At 34.1% G+C, this 19,971-nt stretch overlaps 1 protein-coding gene and 1 long non-coding RNA gene across 4 annotated transcripts in view; one reads left to right on the forward strand and one right to left on the reverse strand.

Annotated features, from left to right (window-relative positions):
* Positions 1–14,149, reverse strand: part of MEF2C (myocyte enhancer factor 2C) — a 183,425-nt gene extending 169,276 nt beyond the window's left edge. For both annotated transcript variants that reach the window (XM_011978009.1, XM_011978006.1), the window contains exon 1: positions 13,960–14,149. The gene's annotated coding sequence lies outside the window, so the exon portion shown is untranslated. The remainder of the gene's footprint in view (positions 1–13,959) is intronic.
* LOC105538208 overlaps positions 1–19,971 on the forward strand; it is a 155,883-nt gene that overhangs the window by 7,569 nt on the left and 128,343 nt on the right. For both annotated transcript variants that reach the window (XR_001005858.1, XR_001005859.1), the window contains exons 2-3: positions 15,252–15,313; positions 15,745–15,816. This is a non-coding gene — a long non-coding RNA (uncharacterized LOC105538208). The remainder of the gene's footprint in view (positions 1–15,251; positions 15,314–15,744; positions 15,817–19,971) is intronic.

The following is a 19,971-nucleotide window of genomic DNA, read 5'->3' on the forward strand; positions in this document are numbered from 1 at the left end:
AAATTAGATTATGACTGATACCAGCCACATTTTAGGACACACTTGGAGTTTCTTTTACCTGGCACTAGTGTGAGAAGCTTTAAAGTCAGAATTTCAGTATCTTCCTGCTAAAAGAGACCTTGGGGAACACTTCAGCCAAACACCTAATTTATTTTATAGGCAAGAGAAATCAGGCCCAGAGAAGTTAAGAGATGCCCCCAAAGTTATGTCATAAATTTGGAAAAAAGATAAGGTCCCCCAACAGGGTCCAGTATACTTTGTAACAGACCAGGACATCTTTCTAGGCGAATTCATCTTATAGAAAGGCAGCTTGACTGAAAATTTTAGGCAAGAGTACCCTTTTACAAGAAAAAATACTGCTAAGTATTCCTCCAGGAAGAAATTCCGTTTAACAAAGAGTAAGGAGGAGCATGGGGAATAATACTATCTCCCAAACTAAAAATGTATTATTGGTAGTGTCATAGATTTATATAATGCCTTTTCTAAGAGGCTAATTGGGATAACACTGTGGTAATTCTACTTTAAAAATTCTGAGGGAATGGGATTATCCTCTTAAAGAGCTAAAAAGCTTTCTTAAGGTCAGGGAGGAAAAGCATTACCTAAGGTGAAAATTGTTAGCAAAGCATAATCTTTCTCAAATTTGATAAAGATATCAGGTATACTGATTATGATATAACTGGGATGGAATTGGCTCAGGAATGTTAATAAGAAACAAAATTTTTTCTTTTTTCTTGGAGATGGAGTCCCGCTCTGTCACCAAGGCTGGAGTGCAGTGGCACGATCTCTGCTTACTGAAAGGTCCACCTCCTGGGTTCACGCCATTCTCCTGCCTCAGCCCCCCGAGTAGCTGGGACTACAGGCGTCTGCCACCACACCCAGCTAAATTTTTCTTCTTTTTTTTGTAGTTTTAGTAGAGACGGGGTTTCACCGTGTTAGCTAGGATGGTCTCAATCTCCTGACCTCGTGATCTGCCTGCCTCGGCCTCCCAGAGTACTGGGATTACAGGCATGAGCCACTGCGCCCGGCCCAAACAAAACATTAGTACAAATTACACTATCTGAAACATATAAGGCAACAGAATACATCATAAAGATTTAGACAAAGCATAAGCTTTCTTGTTAGTTTTATTGTTTTGTTTTGTTCTGTCTTTTGGGTTTGTTTTGTTTTGTTTTTAATGCCATGTTTGTATTCTATATACCTTATTGTTAATTAGGAGTGAATTGTTGGTATTAATTCTGCTCTTTTATAGTAGCTACCCTTTAATTTAACCCTTAGTGAAGGATCCCCAAAGTGTCCAAATAAGAGTACTTATAAATATTAAATAATTTTAAATTAATAACAAATTCTTTTAAAAGTGTAGGTTTACATTTATATTTGAATTATTGTCTTTATTTCTCTTCTTAATCTGCCATTTGCATGTGGTTCAGCATTCTTCCCATTCTCCCTAAAATCCAGTATCCTACGAGAAAATGTTTCACTTCTTCAAGTGCCTGTAGACATGGTAGAAGGCCTCAACTTCTCCATGGCTGACGACTGAGAAGGCTGATCTGACTTGGAAGAGACTGTGTGGCCAAAAGCCAATTGGCTGTATCACATGGTAACTGTATGATTATGCATGTGGTTTAAATCTCCCGGTGCCTCAGTTTCCTCATTTGTAAAATGTGGAACAAAATGTGCTACCCTCAAACTTTGTTATAAAGATTAAATGAGCTATTCAGCATAAAGCACAGGGCTGGAAAAGTGATAAACTGCAGTAAAAATTAGCCATTGTTAATATAATGCAAAGAATTTCCACTTCTATACCATTAAGTTCCTTATTCACCCATAGTGGGGTTATCACAGCAGAAAGAAGTAAGTCATCCGAGAGGTGGGAATTGGTTCAGGATGAGATTTACCTTTGAAGAGGCAAAACTTTCTTATGTTTTAAAATACCATGACTTAAGTGTACAGGTTGCCTTATTTCCCTTTCACTGACATCATGCCTCTAGGATTTTTTTTTTTTTTCTTAAGGGATGCTTTATTATACTTGTTGGCCACTTGGTTGCTGAAAAGGCACTGAAAACTCAGAGTCTATCCTCTTTTCACCCTGGTTGACCTTTGGAATGCTGTTGTCAGCCAAGATGACATTGATATCTTTAGTCTCCTGCTAGCTTGAATTCTTTAGGGCAGAGTCTGCTCAGATTGTCTCCTGATGTCATTCCAAATGTCTGATGGCCATCTATGGCAATTTGGTTGGGCAAAAGCCTGCTGGGTAGGGGTAGCCCACAGAATGCCGAATGGAGAGTTCTTTTCAAGAGGACCTAGAAGTAGTTCTGTTAGACATATGATCAACACTACAGCTCTGTTAGGGGACTGTACCATTTCTTGAAAAATAGAAGTATAATCATTTTGCATTTTTGGTTCTGATAAAGTCCCACCTGAGATGTTTATGATTCATACTAATTTTATGATTAAGTATTACAGAAAAAAAAACAAACTTAGAGAATGTCAGTAAAAATTTTATATCTGATATTCATGCTAACGTTAGTTATTAAATGAAGACCCCAAGTTAAGACAAAGGAGTTTAGAAAAGAAGGAATAAAGGCTACTGCATGGCAAAATGTGCATTATTCTCTCTATCTTTCTAGGTATTTTTTCTTTTACTTTTTTTTCTTTCTTTCTTTTCTTTTTTCTTTCTTTTTTTTTTTTTTTTTTTGAGATGGAGTCTTGCTCTGTTGCCCAGGCTCGAGTGCAGTGGCATGATCTTGGCTCTCTGCAACCTCTGCCTCTCGTAGAGATGGGGTTTTGACATGTTGGCCAGGTTGGTCTTGAACTCCTGACCTGAGGTAATCTGCCTGCCTCGGCCTCCCAAAGTGCTGGGATTACAGGCTTGAGCCACTGTACCCGGCCATTTCTAGGTAATTTTTCAAATGACTATATTCTACTTCTCTGGAGCTTACAAAATTATTTCTAAAATATTTTATTTATAATCCTAAATTTTAAACCAAGCAATATAATAGAAAATGTTATGTTTTCAAGAAAGTAAGATCATGCATAGATCTATATGCTTTCAATACATAATTTTATAGATATTCTGGAACAAGGAGGCATATAATTATATCAATATTCTAATTTCTTAGGAAGAAAGAGAATTTTCACTGGGAGGAAGTTTCTGAATTATTTTGTAATATGGTGAGAATTAAAAGTAAAACTCAATAAAACTTTTAAATTTAAGTCAATGATTAAAACCAGTTTGTTTCACCAAAGTACTGATTGAGTCAAAGACTCAAACCAAAGGCCAGATTTCCTATGGACTATTACTTATTTATTTATTTATACTAAATTTGTAGTTAAATCTTTTTAATCAGTAATGTTCTTCGTCATAATACAATGATATCTGGAGGATATATACAAAAATAATTCTATCTTATTAGAATGTGAGTTGAAATGAATGTCTGAAGTACCTAACATTTAATGGCCACATACTATTTGTCAGACTCTGTATTAATTGCTTTTATAAACTTTATTTCCTTTTATTCAAAGAGCAACCTTTTAGACATGTACTATTATTGTCCCCATTTTACAGATTTTACAAACTAAAGCTATGCGTGCTGACATGACCTGCCCAGGGCCACATAGTTCGTAAGTGCCAAACGACATAAAACCAATGTGTTTGTTTCCAATATTCTACTCTTAGCTATGAAGCTATACTGCTTCCTTGTATTCATAACATTTGTTCACTTATAGGGATAATATAATAGATATTTTTGTCCCACCAGAAAATATTTCAGAAATACGTATCTAAATGCATGTCATCCTCTTTACTTTAGAAGACTATTCATTTATTTCAGTAATGTTGTCTTTGCTCAAGTCTATTTAGAAATCTCCTCAGGGATTTGCTACACAGTCTTAAAACTGGCCTGATTGTTGGCAAATCTTAATCATTAAGGATGAATTTTTTGCCAAAAGTAAATCCAAGCCAAATGTAGTAAACAGGATGAAAACTAAGATTTGATTACAAAGCTTTAGATAATTTGATATTTGTCTCATAAATTGACACTAATTGAAGATATAAAAGAGGAATTTCAAAGGTATTTTTGATACGATTGTATAGCCTTTAAGGAGACAGTTTTGACAAGTAACACTCGTAAAAGGTCTGGTAATTCTTTAAAAAGTCATTTTCACTAAATTAGTAGTCATAGATCATGTATAAACAGCATGGGAAATGTTCTTTTCAAAGAGTATAAAATGGGCAGCGAAGGGTAACTCAGAAACTCTGGACCAGAATCCACGTTTAGACACTAAATAACTGTTTTGACCTTAATTTTCTAAATGTCCTTTTTGTAAAATGGGGAAGGTGGCAGGAACTACCCATGATAATGATTTTGCTGAGAGAAGCTCATGAAATTGTACTTCTGTGGCCACTTAGTGCTTCGCATATAGCAAATTCTCAACAAATGTTAGCTATTGTATACCATTTCACTTCCAAGAACTATCCCATATTCCTGGAGAACATCTCAATGTTGTAGTTATCTAATGATATTTTAAAAGATGTTTTCTTTTCTGTCAGTTTCATGCTTCCAAACAGTTATTTTATGTAAAGTATTTAATATGTAGAGTAAATATAAACATATTTATGGTTGTATGTTTATTCAGTTAATATGTATTATACCAAGAAGTCTTACATGTTGTACTGCTAACTATATTATCCTAGTCAGTGTTCTGTATAACATTGTCTTTAGATACACTTTTTTGGGGGTATTCTTAATGGATTTCATCAGACTTATGAAAGTAATGACACACACATTTGCCCAGAATAAGTCTCCAAGATTTTATTTTTTAGTTACCTCAGACATCTTCTGAATTGTTTATTCATTATATAATCTTAAATTTAAGGGAACTGTGCATAAATATGTTGAATTAGTGGCTTCCTGTTAGATCCCAGTGAACTCCTCTTAAATCGGAGCTCTTATCTGTGTAGCATATGCACAGTTGTGATGTTGTGAAAGTTTGTCTTTACATCACTCTCTTCCCTATACTCACGTTCAGCAGGCTCTGCTTTCATTTTGGCATGCTCCACTCACCCAGCAGCAATTTTTACAATCAGTAATAGCTGTTTCACGAGTGGCTTCTTTCTCCTTTGGGCCTTCCACTGATGCGACCTACAAGGTCCTTTCATCCCTCAGCCGCCCCTTTATGTCCCCGGAATTCTTTCCAACTATGTTCTATCAGAGGAGCCGGCCACTTCAGCCGCCTAATCCATGACACGGTATCAATGTGCAACCACTTTAAATGAACCTCTCTTCAAAAGTTTTCTGAAAAGAATTCATAATCCGAAGAAGTATCCATGCTTCCATAGATACCCTGCTGTGTTGGTCAGAAAGTGTTTTAGGGAGCACTTTCAGTGTGTCTCAGGTCCCTCCTGCCAGCAGCCACTTCATTTGTCCACACAGATCTAAGCTTTGGATGCAAATAAATGGGAAACCTGACTCTTACTTGAAGAAGCAGTTTTGTTTCAGAAAATGTTGAGATTGAAAGATGAACTCTCTATCAGCAAAAGATTAAGATACTCCTTGAAAATTTATACACTTAAAAAAATTGTACATTGTATTACCTGTTCCTCTGGTCTCTTTTTCTATTACCTGTTTGCAATATGAGGCATGCAGCCACTATATGTCCCTTGTGCCATAGTGACTATGTTGTCAATCAGACTTACCCTGTGTGCTCTCCCTTCTGCCCCACCAAAGTCACCAGAGGTATAATTAGTTATTGTTTATCCAGAAATGTCTTGAACAGGGTTTAAGAACTCTTTAAAGAGAATATGTGCCACTTGTTGGATGAAAGAGAATTTGAAAGGGTTGTGGAGAGGTTTAGGGTTAGAGGGCAAATTTCATTCTGCCTTCTATCTCTTCTATTAAATCACAGATAAAACATCTTCCTATGTGCAAAGACAGGGTACATAAACAAATATTTCCCAACTTAGTGTAGTCTTAAATCTGTAAATAAAGAGTATCTATATCAAATGGAATGCATTTTATATTGAAAATCATCACTCAAGATTCGGAATGAAGAAATAAGATTCTAAGTAAAAGATTTTGAACACTGCTAAAGTAAGAAACATTCTACAACATTCTTATTCCTTTTGACCCCTTTAGCAAAGGCTAAATAGCTAGTCAACAGATTTCCTCCCAACTATTCCATTTACTTCCTTTCTTCCTTGCAGCTGGCTTTCTTTTCTTTTCTTTTCTCTCTCTTTCTTTCTTTCTTTCTTTCTTTCTTTCTTTCTTTCTTTCTTTCTTTCTTTCTTTCTTTCTTTCTTTCTCCTGTCTTTTTCTTTCTCTCTCTCTCTTTCTTTCTTTCCTTCTTTCTTTCTTTCTCTCTCTTTCTTTCTTTCCTTCTTTCTTTCTTTCTCTTTCTTTCTCTCTCTCTCTCTCTCTTTCTTTCTTTCTTTCTTTCTTTCTTTCTTTCTTTCTTTCTTTCTTTCTTTCTTTCTTTCTTTCCTTCTTTCTTTCTTTCTTTCTTTCTTTCTTTCTTTCTCTCTCCTTCCTTCCTTCCTTCCTTCCTTCCTTCCTTCCTTCCTTCCTTCCTTCCTTCCTTTGTCTTTACTGCTTCCTCTCTTCATTTTCAGTTGTAAATTCTTTATTATCAGTTGTGAACTCAGTAAAGCTACACACACACACACACACACACACAACTGGTTAACAGGATTTTCCCTTTGTGTTGGAAAATTACATTTTCTGTTTCAGAACCATAGGGTATTATTATTTTTTGATGTATCAGAATCACTTCAAAATAAAACACCATCACTAAAGGAGCTTATTTCTAAACAATTGACGATGCATGTTATAGATAATATGGTCACAGAATAACTTCTATGATTTTTTTTGTTATTAATCACTGTAATTACTCTTTGATTGCAATGATGATTAACTTACAATGAATAAGGTCTGTGCTTATGTTGGTTATATAGTACTTATGAAGGATTTATGTTCATGCATCCACACAGTCTCATCTCATACTTACATAGCTGTGAGATTCTAGTCTGTGTAGCCTATGGCCACAAAATAAACTCACCCACAGGAGAATAAAGCCTGTGGTTTCTCTCACATTATCACTGGGCTATAACCTCTTAAACTCCGCAGGTCAGTGATGATTAATTGAGCATTCTAAAACTTGGTGAATGTGTATGCTCTACGCTCTCATACTCCCCATAATAAGCACTATCTGTATTGTTTTAATGACTATCCTGAAGAGTTCACTCAAGCCGTTTTATCACATTTCAAGCTGTATTATTTAGCATCTTAAACTTAAGAAAAACTTGAGAATGATTTTTTTCTGGCTTTTCACTGGTATTCGGTGACACTTATTTTCCAGTCTACATAAGATAATTAAAATAAATGAACTACTCAACACAGTAGTGTTTAATTATAGCAAACAATACATTTTAAAAGGTAAAGTCTATAGTTGTGTGCATATGCTCCCTTTCATCTTTTGGTACTTGGGATCACTAAGTGTTAGTTTTCTTGTTACTGTAGAGTAGGAGACCTGATCCTCCTCACAAAACAGGGCTGCTTGTGAGGATGTTAACAGCCTAGCTCAAAGAACAGTTCATGAAAGTGCCTCAGAGTCACCTAGGTGCCTGCTAAAATACAGATTCATGGACCCCACCTCAGGCCCACTTAGCTGCAATCTCAGGAATCTGCATTGTAACAGGCTCCTCAGGTGCTTCTTGCATAGCAATTTTTTGCATGCCACTCTCTTAAGGTGAGGGGAAGCATAAGACCCACAGGTCTCTCTAATGCCATAACTTTTTGTTCTCTCCATTTGTTATTAACTCCTGTTCTCTTCACTAATGTTAACAAATATTGGGGAACTTTTAAAGTCATGAGAACCTTTCAAGATAGTAAGATAAATCTTGATTCAAAATTGTAAACAAGAAAAAAAGACATGTCACAAATATTCTGCCTGTTGAAATTAGAAAACCAGTTAAGCAATATGGAAACCTAATTATCTCAAATTTCTGTACAATTCTTCATCTTTACTTAATTGAGGGATAGCCATTATCTTCTCTTGGTTGGAATTTGTTCACTGGGTCCTGATACCTCTGCAAAACCTGTAAAATGGGCTTCAAATCCAGGAACCTCTACCACTGGTGATAAGTAACTCCCAAACATTTTCATCCTTCAGTGACTGCCAGCTGCTGTGAGCCCAGACTCCATGAAACTGGGACTGGCACTGGTCATAGTCACTTGAGGAATGTGGCTTCTCTGTTAAGAGATTCTCAATCAATGCATATGTTCCTTATGACCTCAGTAATCATCTTCATCTGCCAAGCAGTCATAAAGGGCCTGCGCAACTTTGCCATCGTTGTCAACAGAGTGATCCATGTCTTAGGTCTTTAACCTCTTTTATATTAAGATTTTTAAAAAAATACATTAATCGTGTTTTAGTTCTGTCCTTGTGAATATAAAAAAGCAATAATAAATGATTATTACTATTGCAAAAGTATTGCTTTAGTTTACAAGTTTTCCTTAAAAATATTGAACTCCCCAACTGTATTTATCCATTCTTTCAATCCATTTATTCACCATACATAACCTAAATACCTGTAGGTAGCAGACATACTGTACTAGGATTCAAATATTTTTAATACTGTTTCTTGTTCCAACATTTTCCTGACCTAAACAAATACATTATCATGCTGGCTTATAGTAGTGTGTGTGGAGAATATCTTTCTAAGTTTAAAAATTGTCCCCTCGTTGTATAAAATTAAAAATATTAAATGACCATTCAGTACTTTTTGTCAATTTAGCATTATAGTGCACACTGCAAAATTTAAAGCTTTATGTCATAATATAATTTTGAGAATGAGACTTTTTGTATTATGTTACTAGGGTCCCCAAGTGGAAAAAATATGGCCTGCTGCTCTGGAGTGTATTGCAAAGTGATTTTGTTTTGCCCCCTGACTTCACAGGCTAGATACCGTGTCAGTTTTAATTACTTGGAATGCCTACTTGGCGGGCTACTTATAGCAATAGGGACAGGGTGGGGCATGTCATTGCAGACAGGAACCCGCCAATAATGGTCCAGATTCCTTTTGAGACTTCCTCACATGAAACAGAGGAAATGTCTTTCATTGGGTATCTAAAACTTCCTTTCCTACCATGTGTACAAAATGGGCAAAAAGACCCATCCATTCATTAGCCTCACAGAGGTTAAGTGACTTGTTTCCAGTCACAAAATTACTTTGCAGTGAAACAAGAGTCTAACTCAAACCTTCCTTTTTTTTTTTTTTTTTTTTTGAGACGGAGTCTCGCTCTGTCGCCCAGGCTGGAGCGCAGTAGCTTGATCTCGGCTCACTGCAAGCTCCGCCTCCCGGGTTCACGCCATTCTCCTGCCTCAGCCTCCTGAGTAGCTGGGACTACAGGCGCCCGCCACCGCGCCCGGCTAATTTTTTGTATTTTTAGTAGAGACGGGGTTTCACCGTGGTCTCGATCTCCTGACCTTGTGATCCGCCCGCCTCGGCCTCCCAAAGTGCTGGGATTACAGGCGTGAGCCACCGCGCCCGGCCTAACTCAAACCTTCCTACTTTTGCTCTGGTGCTCTTTGAAGAACACTCTGTAACTCTAATGAGGAAGCCTTTATGATCCTTCAGAAGCAGACAAGGGACGAGTCACTCATTTTCACTCAAACCCCTTTGGGATGCAGGGCAATGATTAAACTTACTTGAAAGTCTTGTGATTTTGCACATTTTCCTTTGACACTCCTATCTTTCAAATTGCTAGAAATGGATGTTATTTACTGACTACTTTGCTTGCAATTGATTTGCATACTGTTACTGCATATTGTTAAATGGTTTGTTGATTAATGACTAATGTTGATTTGGACTAAATGTAATGGAATAAGCAGATATATTTTCAAATTTAGATATACAATTTAGTTGCTAAAAGGTGTTGTTAGTCATAAAAATGTTGATTATTTTAGATCAATCCCTTGCAGGAGAACCCTGGCCACAATTTCCTCCCAAATTTTTTTTCAATTTTTAAGCTTTACCCCTTCTCTTTTTCTTATTAATTTGCGGGTCTGGGTTTTAAAGCTAACACTTCCTATGAGCAAGTACTGTTCCAAAGCCCAGGACTAAGATAAATTCTTATAAATTCAGAATGTGGTAGATTTCAACTAAACAGTTTCTTTTCTGGAGATCCAGAAGACAAATATTTGGCTTGAATATTAATTTTTTCATGACCTTGACTGGATCAATATATTGTACAAATATTATCTACAAATTATATAAATATACAATATTTACTAATATAATTAATACTTTTGGAATTAATATAAGATAGTTATATATACACACAGACAAGCTAGTCAGTTGTTAAGTCAGTTATATGAACTATATAATGTATTATGCACTTAAATATATACATATGCTTATGTGTTAGTATACTTTGTGTTTTTAATTACTTTCAATCTTAAAACCCTATATTCCAACCTATATTTTTGATTTCAACAGTTATCTTCTAAATATATATATTACCTTTGATTATTTTTTATTTCTGATATTTCATATACATTCACAAATATTTCCAGTTTGGAAATCCTTTTAAAAGGTAAAACGAATAAAAAATGTTTGTACCATGGATGTTTTAGTACATTTATAGTCTTTGTATTTTTTAGAACTACATTTTAATATGCTGTGATAAAAATGTGTATTTCTCTAACAAGGTATTGTTTGGTAACTGAAAAGTGTTCTTCAAAGGAATGTAATTCACATTAATTTTCCATGTGATCATTGTTACTTATAGTTTAATAGTCAACATGTTTAAAGTCTAATTAGAAAAAAAATCACTGGATATTAAGTTGGGAAACAAACCCAAGTCTGTATCTACATAGCCACCTTGGTGACCTTTGGTAAATTTCATTTTTGTTCTTTGATTTCATTTTCTTTGAAAATGAGAAGCTGAAAGCTTTAAAGCTTTCTTCCCATAACTCTGAAATAGTTTATGAGCTTAAAAGAAAATAGGACTAAAAGAAATGTGTGGGCATTATTACCTGGCTGCCCAGTATTTTCATGGACACAGACTTGTAACATACTCTGAAAGTTCCTTTAAGGAAAATAACTCTGTAGATACTAATAGCAAGGGAAAAGGGATCAATAAGAAAAAGAAGGGGAAATGAGTTAATGACAGGGGAGGAGACGTAGGCAGTAGAAATGATTCCCCACTTACTTGTGTTTTATCTATAGTCTAGTTATTCCTATTTGAAACCTACTGGCACCAGGTATTATCAACAGGGATGAGTAATATGTAATTTTTATCTTTACTGGGTTACATTTGGCACATGAACAGTTGACAGCTGTCAGTCAGGTGGCTGGTCAATGAGGAGATACATATAAAGCTGCCAAAATATTTTGTTGCTTTAAATACTTACAAGTAAATCATTTTAGCTGGAAATTTTGTTGCATTGAAATTAAATAGGCTGATATTTAAAATATAATTAATTGAAGTTAATTACTGGTAGAATCAAGATTTTCCCTATTAATATGTAAGGTTAAATAACATGTTTTTCCAAGTGTCTTTCTGAAACAGGAAAACAATTTTTCTCCACTGTAAATAAGCTGTCTTTAAGATAGGAAGATATCTCGCAAATAATGCTTGAAATGCCTATGTTTTAATGTTAAATATTTAGAGCAGGTGTAAATCAATGCTACTTTAAACTCCAATATTTTATTAAAATAAACCATTCCCATATATTGAGGGAGTTGGCATAGTGTTTTTTTTTTGTTTTTTTTTTTTGTGACACGATGTTGAAGATTTATTAGAAACGACAAACATAGCTGCATGGTGGACAAGAATTTACAGCTTCTCATAATGAAAAGAAAAAAATAATGTGATTTTAGATTAAATCTACAATTCAGGCACAGTTAAAATGATAAATTTAGTTATTTTGAAATACTTGAGTTATATCTAACATTATTTCCAGTAGATTCATTTATACTTAGATAATTGACAGAGTCATAAACAATAGTTTGACAGAAGCTTTTGGTTTGCTTACACTTAATGACAATGTAATAATTATAGCCAATGGTAATGCACGTGAAAACTTAAATATAATTCTGAAGTTGAAATAAGAACACATGTTGTTCAGTTTTGCAGTAACCATCATCTTTAAAAGTAAATATTGTGATTGTTTAGGAATGTAGCATTTAACAGACTAGAAAAATAAAAGTAAAATTTTCAAGTGCATGAAATACAAACTAATTCTTTAAGAGACTAATGAAGTTATTCTAAAAATTTAGCGACTACAGTTACTCAGGTGTCTGAATCAATATAATGAAACATAATGAAGCATGACAAAATATATGAAAGTAGCAGCTTAATCGCAATAAATACATATATATTTTTAAATGGTTTAATAATTTGAAATATAACATACATGTAACAATTTATAATAAAAAGTATATTTGGGTTTAATGTTTTAAAATATGGGTTCATTAAAATGTTTGTGGATAACATTATGTTTTTAAAATATTAGATATTTTGCTTGGGTGGAGTAGTTCTGATAATTTTTTAAACCACAAATATTTCACAATTTTCAACAGTAATTACGACAGTTTAAAAGAGTGTGTTAGTTATACATTTGTGGCATATCCATGTCGTCATTGATTTAAAATTTATTTCAGATACAGCGGTCATTATTTTTTTTCCACTATACAATCATGTATAAAGGATGTAGATTGAAAGTTATTTATGGGATCATCAGAATAAAACAATTGCCTCATAGTATTAGTAATTTATATTGGTAGGAGTCTTTTCTTTCTTAAGCACCAATTCTACCCCCCACAGCCTAGAAAATTGATTTTATGCATAATAATTTGTAACATTCTTGATCAATGTATACTGTTGTTTCTGTTAAATTAATTAGCCCATGTTGCTTGTGAATATGGAATTTGGTTATTAAAATGGTTTCATATGTTTACTATGTATAGGCTCTAGCTTTGAGCTGCTTACTTGCTTAAATAAATGTTTTCAATTTACTATAATACAACAATTTGTAGAAAAATGCTGTGAAGCATAGTTAAAAGAATGAATCCCTGAAATAGAATCACTTTTTAAAAATATGTCCTAACATGTGGTCTCATTTTTTCATGTTTTGCATTAATTAAAATCCTATTCTGAAGAAAATATTTTTGCCTAAACTTTTGAATTCACAAAATAAAAATAAAAAATATATAAATATACTAATTTTGGAAATCAATGATGTAAAAACCTGCTTTAATACTGTCTTATTGTTAATTTCAAAGATTTTTCTCAAAAGACACTCTTTGTAAAGTAATGAGAAAATATTGCCACTTTTAATTATTAAATAATATTTACTATAATACAATTTACTTTTATTTAATTATTAAACATGCAATATATTTTAAATTATTTAATTATACATGCAATATATGTTTTAAAAATGTATTAAAATAAAGTTCATTGCGTATTCTCTCTATTCATGTTCTTGTAGCATGCACACATTTTAAAAAGCCAGTACATGTAATTTTCGAAAACAGTGTGTACCACCATTGCACCTTTTTATTTGGGAGATTTATTAGAAAATAGCTTTTTATTCAGAAAAGATTATGACAGAATTAGATAATTAGATAAAAGAAGACTAAAATATGTGTTAAATCATGTAACATTATAAATGTAATTAACTCTTCATCTTCCAAAGATTGAAAACAGTAATGAAAGAGACCAATATTTAAAAATGGAATCTTTTTTAAAACCTAAAAAAAGAAAAAAAACTGAAAAATTATTATATGCTAACAGCTTTACTTTCACACCAGGCAAATCCACTGTTGAGTGAGTTGGCTCTGATTCCAATGGTCTCATCAACTTTGTGAACACAGGTACCTCAGTGGTGCCTCTTTCAAGACAACAACATTAACTTTTAGAGATTAAAAAATATATTTTGGCAATTGAAACTCACCAGTGCCTTTCTGCTTCTCCAGGAAGTTGTACCCGTCAGCACCTGCTGAGGGCTTTGTTGTCCAAATCCTGACAGGTAAAAAAATTCCTGTAGAATAAAGCCAGACCAGCTGGCTTTGAAGAGAAACCCCCCAGTTTGGGCTGCGTTTGCCTCCTCTCCTTTTCTATGAAGACCGAGGCTTTGCCCCCTTGATCGTCAAGCCGTGAGATGCGTGATCTCTCTGCACAAGTGTCTGGCAGGCCGAGGTGCACCTGTTTCTGTCACTCTGGAGTAAATTTAGCTGTAAAGGTATCACTGACAACCAGACCTTTGTCAGTGCTGGCGAAAGAACACAGAATTGCTTCCCTCCCCTCCCCCCTCCCGACCCCCTATGCTGCTAGTTCCAATGGAAAATATCCAATCGGAAGTCTATCCAAAAATCATTCCTAAAAAATGAAATTGCTTTCATATGGTATAAAAAAGTAAGTTTCCTCATTTCAAGCAGATTTTAAAATTACATTTCCAAGAATAATCTTGGAACAAGACAAGTTTTCGTTCAATTAATTGTGGCTGGAAACTTTTTAATGGAAACGTAGCACATACTTACTTCATTTCAGGTTATTAAACTGTGTTAAGCATTAAAGTTATTTGCCATTCTTTGCTGCAACTCATTTGTTCTTTTCGATTCTAAGAAATATTAGAAGGTTAAATAACTTATCACATAGGAGGGATTAATCATGCTACCAAAATTAGAATGTGTGTAGTTCTGAGGGACTGGATGTCAAAATTGTATGCTCATAGCACTAAAACCATTGGGAATCTAGGATGTCACTAGAACATGTAAAATGGCAGCTAAGGTCTGTGCAATCCCTTCATGTTTAGAAACTGGCTAAAGCTTGAGTTCTCTTATCTTTTGGTTAAGGTAAGGACATTTATCATTTATGTGAATGTTTTAGACTAATTTCTTTATTAGTGGTTTGAGAAATATTCCTTTTGAGGAAAATAGAGAGGCAAGCAATATTCATTAATATGTCTGACATAAATAAAATAGTTAAGATATATACAGCAATCCAAGGAGTAACATCCTTAGCCAAAGCATTCTGAACTCCTGCCTTAATAATTATGATTTCTTAAGTGGAGTTAAAAAGAGTTGTACGGAGTACCTGTTCTACTATATTAATGCTGTTTACAGGAGTTGGGTGTGATAGAAAAGGAAAGCTGGGTCAAAATAAAAAATGCTTTGTAAAATAAACAAAGTTCCTATTTACTTACTATGTATAAACAGCCACTCACCAAGCCTCATTTCTCCACAGGGCACCACTTTCAGATAAAAACATAGACCTGAATGGCATCATCCAGTATCCAAGGAAACCATGTAAGTACCTCTCTCACTGTGTACTTCTGTTATTCAGATTTTAAAAGCTAGCTGAGTACTGAATAAGTGAGTGTTTTTATTTAGTAATTATAAGGGAGGTACTTTTTAGGAGCCTGCTAAAAAGAAACGGGTTCTTGATCGTTACGTACGTCATACCAAAACTCTCATGTTTTCATCATATTTCATAAAATTATGTGTTTAGTCCCAATCTGTCCATCAATTCTCATTCTTAGGTACAAAATAGCTACTCAAAGTCCTAATGAATTGGAAGTTTCAAACTTTTCCAAGACCCAAACAATGTTTCAAAGTGCTTGTGCCAGGAGTACTTTCTTAATTGTAGTTAAACTTGTTAAATTTAAAAAATTAAGAAAAAATTCCTTGGAAAATAACGGTTTACTGGTAAACATTTATGGCAATTTATTTGGCTGTAGGCTTGCTTGAAGAGTGAGCAAGTGAGCAAAGAGACAAGATTACGTGTTTAAACCGAGAAAAGTATCTTGAAAGTAAGTGTAATGACCAAGATGCAAAAATCTGTTTGGGGATATGGTTGGGAGGTTGGCACATTATTTTATTTCTCCCTTTCCCCAAAACTAATGTACATTTCTGCAGCTAATATCAAGGTTCTAATTCATGTTCAGGAGTTACGAAATCTACTGTGGAAATTTAGTTTCTAAACAACATGCTACTCTGGAGAAAGACATTCCTAAAATATTTGAAATTTCTACTATTTCCTTACTTGGACTTTATTTTTATTTTTATTTTTGTGTTTGTACTATCTACTTTTAAAATTAAATTATTTTCAATATGAAATGATTTTTCGTTATTGTTTTCGTACCTTTTCACAAAATACTTAACATTTTCTATATACTCATGTAATTATAGACATCGTTTTTCACCTTCTAAATTCACTGTGTGATTTACCTAGTCTTTAAATGCAGACATATTACATTTCATCGAAGGTGGTTTGAGAGTTTTTCATATATATATATTTTTGCTTTTGTCACTCGTGTGTATTTCTACTTTTCCTCCGCGGTATGGCTCCTTGCTAAGCATAAATGGTAGAGATTATCTCACAGTTTCTCTGAAGAATGAGAGAGATCCTTCATGTTCAATAACTAACTGCAGGAACATTTCACTTTATCACATAATTATGCCAAATTCTATTGTTTATGCATTTGCATATTTCTGCCTTTTAATATATGTTACCTAATGCATCTTTCTAAATTGAGAAAAGTTGTGTCAGACTAAGGAATTCGCTGGAACTTTGGAAGGGCCTCCTCACCCAATAAGAAGACTTGGCTAGGAACTGAATTTTTTATGTAACTTATAAACTTCACAAATGTGGAGGTTGAGGCCAAAAGTGCTACCTTCTAAAGTAGGAATTCCTTGCTGCATAACAAAGGTAGGCTTTTGCTGAGTAAAGTTGGAAGCAGAGAGGACTTAGAATAGATGTTTATAAAGAAAGATTTGAAGGAGAAGACAAAGTAATGTTATAATTCACTATCCTGAGAAAATGAAATCTTTTGAAATTCATTATCCTTGTAATACAAGGAAAATGAAAATCTATAGTACAGTGCTCATGGCACAATTTTAACTGTTTACATTAAAATATAAATGTTTCCAGAAAAAAATTTAAATTTGACGTATTTAATGAAACCTCCTATAACAAAAGGAAAATTGCTATAGAAATAGATTATACATATGTATATATACACATTTATGTATATATTTGAGATTTTCCATTCATCAGTAGTAGCCTCTCTAATGTAGACCAACTTTGTTCAGTAGAACTTTCTGTGATAATGGACATGTTCCATAGTTGCACCATCCAATATGGTACTCACTAGCCATATGTGGCTATTGAGTACTTGAAACATGGCTAGTGCAACAGAGAAACTTAATTTTGAATTTTATTTACATTTAATTAATTTAAATATAAATAGCCCACATGTAACTAGTGGCTACCATATAAACAACCTAGTTCTGGTCTAGATGACTTAGAAATGTGGAGAGAGTCAAATATGTACAGATTTGATATCACTATCAGTTATTATCTGTATATCAACTACCATTGACCATAACTAAAATCATTAATGCCTGAAGAACTGTGCTCCAACATTAATTTAGCAGGAGTTTGAGAAATACTGTCATGTGATAGACCAAATGGTAAAGAGTACTATTTTGTTTTCATCAGAAATTAAATACCCTCTTGCAGAGATTTTCTATTTCCTTTGATATTCTGTCATACAATATAATTTTTTATGTTTACTTTAATATTTGAGTTATCATTACAGTAGGATTTCTTTATGATACTTTCTCAGAGATGAATGCTTTTCATATGGTCGATAGGAGTACATCATAAAATTGCTTTATAAGCCTGGGATAGCAACTTTTAAAATGGCCCATTGTAAACAAGACTACATGAAAAAGATAAATACACTAATGAAAATTCTAGCTATGGGGACAAATATTTTTTAAAGTTTAGTTATAATTGGCGGGGCATAGTGGCTCATGACTGTAATCCCAGCACTTTGGGAGGCCAAGGTGAGTGGATCATCTGAGGTCAGTAGTTCAAGACCAGCCTGACCAATATTGGTGAAACCCTAGCTCTACTGAAAATACAAAATTAGCTGGGCGTGGTGGCAGGCATCTGTAATCGCAGCTGCTTGGGAGGCTGAGGCAAGAATATCGCTTGAACCTGGGAGGTGGAGGTTCCAGTGAGCTGAGACCATGCCATTGTACTCTAGCCTGGGCACCAAGAGTAAAACTCCATCTAAAAAAAAAAAAAAAAAAGAAAGAAAGAAAAGAAAACGAAGAAGTTTTGTTACCATTTCTACAATACAACTTGGCTAATAATTCCAAAAATGTAATCGGTCTCAAAAAGTGCTTCCTAGCCTTGTTTCTCCAAAAGCTGATTCTCCTCCAAAGCACACATCAGAGTTTAAATCTCCCATGACCTTTTCAGGCATTTAGTGAAATTGATCATTAGCATTTGTGATGATACTTTTATAATAATGCTAGGCAGTAATATTATAGATGGGATAATTGACTGTAAAATAATATTGAAAATTTTAAATTTGTATAGCTTTTAAAAGTCAGTAAATTCATATCTTGAATGCTGATTATTTGTAGGACATTGAACCCTAGAGACTCTGGGAAATACTTTTTTAAATGGTAGACATCCATCCTTTTAGGAACTCCATTTATTAGACCTGGGCATGTTATTTTGGAAGGATTGGATTCAGACGAGCGTGAGAGAAGAGATTTCTTTTGGCAGAACCTTGGACAAGCTACTCAGTGTTCCTTCTGCAGCAAAACAGTAGGATTCTGGATAAAACACACTTTCTAATGAATTATTTGACTTCAGAAAACTTTTTTAACTTCTCTAGAGATCCTTTTCCCTTGCCTTAGAATGAAAAAATTAAAAAGCATTAGGTGCTGTTGAAGAGCAATAAACAAACAGGAAAAGTGGGATGGACAGTTGAATTGTATGGGTTGTATTTATTTGCAAAGATACTGTTGGAAGTATAGCAGTCACATGCTTTATTAGACTGCTCCTAAACCAAGCCTTATTTGAAACAAACAAGGAGAACCAACAACCACATTTGTAGACCCAGTTTTTTGGTGTCCTATTTTTTTTCCTTTTGGTATCTTCAGTTAAGTAGCCAACTGCTTTCATATTCCCTGATCTGTTTTCAGAAAAAGGGCCCACCCTTGCTCAGAAACCAGTGTTCTGTGTGGAGAAAACAAGGTTCTCCATGGAGAGAATCCTACAAATCTCTGATATCTGCATGTTTGAGAAACTACCTTCATTCAGACACATGGACTGTAACTTCTGAGTCCTTAACCATCACCTCAAATTAGTATGTATTTGTCTACTTTTAAGTGTATTTAACTTTTTGTTATGAAAATTAAGAATATATTAGAAAAGTAGAGGGAAAACGGTAATGAAATTTTATATAACCATACCTACCTTTGACAGCTATCATCTCATGGGTCAGCTTGTTTCATAATTGTTGTTTCCACTTTCCACTTCCACTTCAAATTATTTTGAAGCGAATCCCAGACATGACATCATTTTATCTGGTAACATTTCAGTCTTTATCTTTAAAAGATTAAGATTTTTTTAAACTTAAAAATGAACCACATCTAGAAAATTAACCACACTTAAAAAGTCAACATTTTCTTACTATTCTCAAATATACAAAACCAATATTCAACATTTTCTGGTTGTCTTCTAAAGTTTTGTATTCTTTACTATTTGAAGCAGGATGCAAATAAGGTCCATACATTGTAATTGGTTAATATATCTCCTCTTTTAATCTATAGGTTTATGTTTATTTTTCCTTGTTTCTTAAGAAACTGGATTGTTTGTGCTGTAGAGCATTCCATAGTCTGCTTTTGCTGATGCATTGCTGCAGAGTCATTTAATGAGCTCCTCAGCCCTGTTTCTTACCTGTTAATGGGTAGTGAAGACTTGATCAAATTCATTTAGGGGATGAGGGGCAAGACTACTGGCTCTTTCTCTTTTTGTGATGTTAGCAGTTGGTGTTGATCATTGCCTACGTCTATTTATTCATTAGAGCTTGAAAATGGCAATATAACTGTCATTTCTGGTTTATTTATTGAGTGGAATGCTTCTATAAAGATAAACTAGT

This window comes from Mandrillus leucophaeus, unplaced genomic scaffold (genome assembly GCF_000951045.1).
Source record: "Mandrillus leucophaeus isolate KB7577 unplaced genomic scaffold, Mleu.le_1.0 Scaffold187, whole genome shotgun sequence".
Lineage (NCBI taxonomy): Eukaryota > Metazoa > Chordata > Mammalia > Primates > Cercopithecidae > Mandrillus > Mandrillus leucophaeus.